Source organism: Gavialis gangeticus, unplaced genomic scaffold (assembly GCF_001723915.1).
Source record: "Gavialis gangeticus isolate Ggan-Ray unplaced genomic scaffold, GavGan_comp1, whole genome shotgun sequence".
In the NCBI taxonomy this organism is placed as follows: Eukaryota; Metazoa; Chordata; order Crocodylia; family Gavialidae; genus Gavialis; species Gavialis gangeticus.
In genome coordinates, this window is record NW_017729001.1 from 3,342,252 (window position 1) to 3,346,489 (window position 4,238).

The 4,238-nt window shown below is 45.4% G+C and overlaps 1 protein-coding gene and 1 long non-coding RNA gene across 2 annotated transcripts in view; one reads left to right on the forward strand and one right to left on the reverse strand.

Annotated features, from left to right (window-relative positions):
- The window catches only part of RBM19 (RNA binding motif protein 19), a 156,105-nt gene that overhangs the window by 145,689 nt on the left and 6,178 nt on the right, over positions 1-4,238 (forward strand). The gene's annotated exons all lie outside the window — the stretch shown is intronic.
- On the reverse strand, positions 1,332-4,232 carry LOC109290274. The gene is made up of 2 exons (XR_002095565.1): positions 2,661-4,232; positions 1,332-1,562 (listed from the first exon to the last, which is right to left on the reverse strand). It is a non-coding gene; the product is annotated as an uncharacterized LOC109290274 (long non-coding RNA).

Sequence of the window (4,238 nt, forward strand, 5' to 3'; positions counted from 1 at the left end):
GAGACTGAGGGACCTGAACCTGTTCAGCCTCAGCAAAAGGAGGCTGAAGGAGGACCTAATGGCTGCCTACAAAGCCGTCAGGGGAGATCAACAGCAAATAGGAAGAGTGCTATTCTCCCCAGCACCACCTGGGGTGACAAAGAACAATGGTAATAAGCTGATGGAGAATAGGTTTAGGTTAGAGATCAGAAGGCAATTTTTTACAGCTAGGGTGGCCAAAATCTGGAACCAACTTCCCAGGGAAGTGGTCCTTGCCCCTGCCTTGGGCAAATTCAAGAGGAGGTTGGATGATCACCTGTCTGGGGTCTTGTGAACCCAGCATTCATTCCTGCCTGTGGCAGGGGGTCAGGCTAGGTGATCTGATCAGGTCCCTCCTGACCCTAGCTACTATGAAACTACCCAAGTTCCCCAACAAAAATGTCTTAAGGAGATGAATGTGCCAATACAGCAGAGCATTTAAGCACATGTTTGGGACAGTTTGGAATCAGCAGAACTCTAGCACATTATTGACGTTAAGTTTGATTGAGTGGCTATTGTTTCCAAAAGCGCCAAAATATTTAGGAAGGTAAGATCCCTTTCTAATTGTGACTTAGGAACCTAAATCTCAGTGGCAGTCCAGGGGTCTTTCAGTGGGACTTAGTCATCCATGTGCTTTTGAAAACTGAAATGTTTTATGCCATTGGATTCAAACTCAGAAGATATTCCATGGTCTGGAACCTTTAAAGGGCTAGTTTCTTTGGATAAGTTTGATTTGATTGTGCATCAGAATGATATAATGACAGTTGCTTTGTTACTTACCCATTTTGAGTGCGTGTAGAGGGAGGGGGGCTGAATACATATTTATGTATTCCTCAGTGAAAGAAATATTCATTGAGCTGGGATCAAGCCCCAGTGTAAACAATAATAAAACAGGCACCTGTATGAAGCCTTATGTGTGGTAATCTATAATTAATGCTGTTTAAATGTGTATAATAGAATCAAAATTCAACTACTGGCTAATGGAAAACAATCCCAACCAAAGACTGTGTTGTTGTCAGGCAGCGTTTTGCAACTGCAAATAACTTTTTTAATTAAAGAGAAAACCTAAGCAACTGTTACAGCCACCTACCTTATTGATAAAGGGCAGTGGTAGGTGTTGAGAGCAATCCAACACTGCTGGTTGAGGTACCACTGATTATTACAATCCCATCATTCTCCAGTGTGAGATTGTGGACTGGTTTCTAGACAGACTATGACTATAAGTGAATTCCCCTTGCCCTACCCCATTTCCCCTGTTTCTACAATGAACAGACTTTTGCAAAATTTAGCAGACAGCAATGAAGAAAGAGGACTGCTTTTTTCTGAGACTTTGATATGTATATATATTTTTCTGGTATCTTGTTAATTCTTCATTGTCATGCAGAGAACGAACTTTCTGCTCTGGGAGCTGATGGGCTAGGGTTGGCTTTTGACTCCTGATTGTTGGGTTTTTATAGCAGTCCTGCTCCTACAGTTTCAGCCATTCTTTTTTCTCCTCCCTCTTTATCATTCTTGAAACAGATGGAGGTCTTGGGATTTAGGGGCTGTGGATAATGGGCAGGTACAGGTATTGCATTTCTACAAAGACAGTCACTATTCTTCTGCTATAAACCCAGCATCTATAAGCATTCATTCAGTTTATCCTAGACCAAACATGCCCCCTCCAGGTTACTCTCATAAGAATGAATGCTTGTGTATATTGGTCTGGTCATGTCCAGGTCTGGTCCAAAGCTCTCCATCCCCCTTCTCTTTCTCTCTCTCTCTCTTTCCTTGAGGTTGAACAGCCCAAGAGCAGAACAGAGGAACAGCACCCATTGCTCCCCAGCTGTTCTCCGGACTGAAGTCCCAGAATTGCGGAGGGTCTTTCTTGACCTTTCCAACCCATTCCTTGCCTCCACCAGGACCTGGAGAAGAGGAGCAGTCACTGCTTCCCATGCTTTTCCTAGATGAGGATTGCCCTGGTCTAGGAAAAGTGTAGAGAGCAAGGAAGAGGGGGTGGCTGCAGGCTGAACTCCTGTATTGCTCTCTCTCCCAGAAAGATTTCTAGCAGTGGAAATTTCTCACCAATTTCCACAGCTAGAAATGAATGCCTGTTCATACCCAATGGCACCCACATAAAATTTAGGAGAAGTGAGTACTTTTTGCCCTCTTGTGAATCCAAACAATATTGTTTTGCATCTATATAGGGAATAGGGAATGAAGAAGTAGCTATGAATTGCAGGGCTGTTATGCTATTACAGGGAGTCTGATGATTGCCATAAACCAGGAGTGCTCAACCCCCAGCCTACAGGGCAGTTACGGCCCTTGCCACCGTGTAATCAAGCCTGTGGGATTCCCCATGGGTGCATGCAGAGCCCCACAGACCATGACCCCGTGCACTAGATTGGGTGCACAGGGCCCCAGACCCTGTTTCTGGCACACTGGACTGGGCAGGGGTGGTGTTAGCCCTGGGGCCCCATCCCAACAGGAGGCAGGCAGAGGGCCTGATCCTGGCATGCTGAGTCATCATGGAGTCTAATCCAGCCCCATGCCCCTCATCTGGCCTTTAGGGGTCAAAAGTCTGAATGCCTTTTCCATAAATCACGAGTGCAATTTAGGTCAGCAGTACCCTCACATAAAACTTGTATACATACAAGCCTTACATCCGTATAAATCCTCATGGAAGAAGGGTACAGCTGCAGTTCAGCATCAGCATTGCTGAGTCCTGTGCCCCACTGTGTCTCAGGCTTCTTGAGTCCAACCCCTGCTCTTGTCTTGGTGTAAGTATGGAGTAATTCTGTAAATCTGAGTGGTCCTTCCAAAAAGACTCTGCAGTACAAACTTTCTCTTATCCTCCCCTCCAAGCTGCTGTTTCTTTTGCAGCAGCAAGCGTCTGACCTCTTTTGTCTGAGATTCCTGCACCTAGATATACTTCACAGAGAGTGTGTTGGTTAATAAATAGAAAAGTGGAGTAAATCATTCCCTTTCTTTCCTACCACTTTAATCTTGGCAGTGTTGTTCATGCAGTGATTTTCCTTCAGTTACTCTGCCTTTGGTTTCCTACTGGGTTTGCTAATTAAGGATACTTGATCTCCATGCAGCCAGGGCCCTACACCCATACAGACCCTACTGACTGCAGATGGCTGCGAATGAACACAATGGTTTATACCCATATTGAGTTAATTGCAGGATCAGGGCCTTGGTCTTCCACAACAGTCTGAATAAAACAGTTTCTCATTTGTTAACTGAGAATTGTACTTTTCCCAAGGAGGCCAGAACCAGGGGAGGCAGGAAGTGTGAGGTGTGGGGAAGAGACCAGTGTTGGAAAGCAAGTCTAAGAACCTATCAAGGAATGAGGAAATCCAGCTTTCCCAGCCACTAAAGAAGCAGCCGTGGGCTTTTTGAGGGTCTGCTCTAGAAGTATTGATGTGCCACTGTGTACTCCGCTGCCAGTTAGTGAAAGGGGCATGGGAGATCTAGGGAAAGGCAGTAGTCGCAGAGAAGCTGCCTATTGTCATAACCTCTGTGTCGTCATCTCACCGGCTCCCTGGAGAACTGAACAAATTTCTCTTAGTTCATAAATCTGGGTTTTAAAAATCGTAAGTGGGAAGTTTTTGTAAAAGAAAACTCAGTGTTTAAACTGCTGAGTCTCCAGTCCCTGGTGAGAGGCAGTGCCTGCGTTCGCATTAGATAACGTGGTGGGGGGAGACGGGGGATGATAGCAGACAGGGTGGCTGAAGGCAAGAACATTGGACTTAGTTAGAATTCAGCCGTTAGATCTTTCCTTTCTCTCTGATGGCTGAGTGTGATTGACACTTACAAATTACCCAGCCAAAAGTGTCGAGTCTTTGACCCCTGAGTAACATCTTCGGCAAGCCTGAGATTTGCCAGCATTTTGTCATCTAATTACTACAAATCCCTTGAAAATTCACTGGCTGGTGAATTTTTAATGCGGGGCAATTTCAATGTGATGCATCGCCCAGATGGGCACGCGCGCGTGCTCCTTCTCTCTCCCTCTCTCTCCCTTCCCCCTTTTTCTCAATCTCCCTTTCCTTTTTCTCACTTTTTCTCCCCCTCCCTTGCTCATTCTTTCCCCTTCCTCTCTCTTCCCATCCCATTTACTTACCTTTGTGTATTTGGAGCTTTCTCTTGAACCAGAATAGCATCAGGATTCATTTTTAATGGGAAGTTCTTTTAAGGATCTGTGCCCTTTCCTTTCAAATCTCCTCCCACCCTGTAAG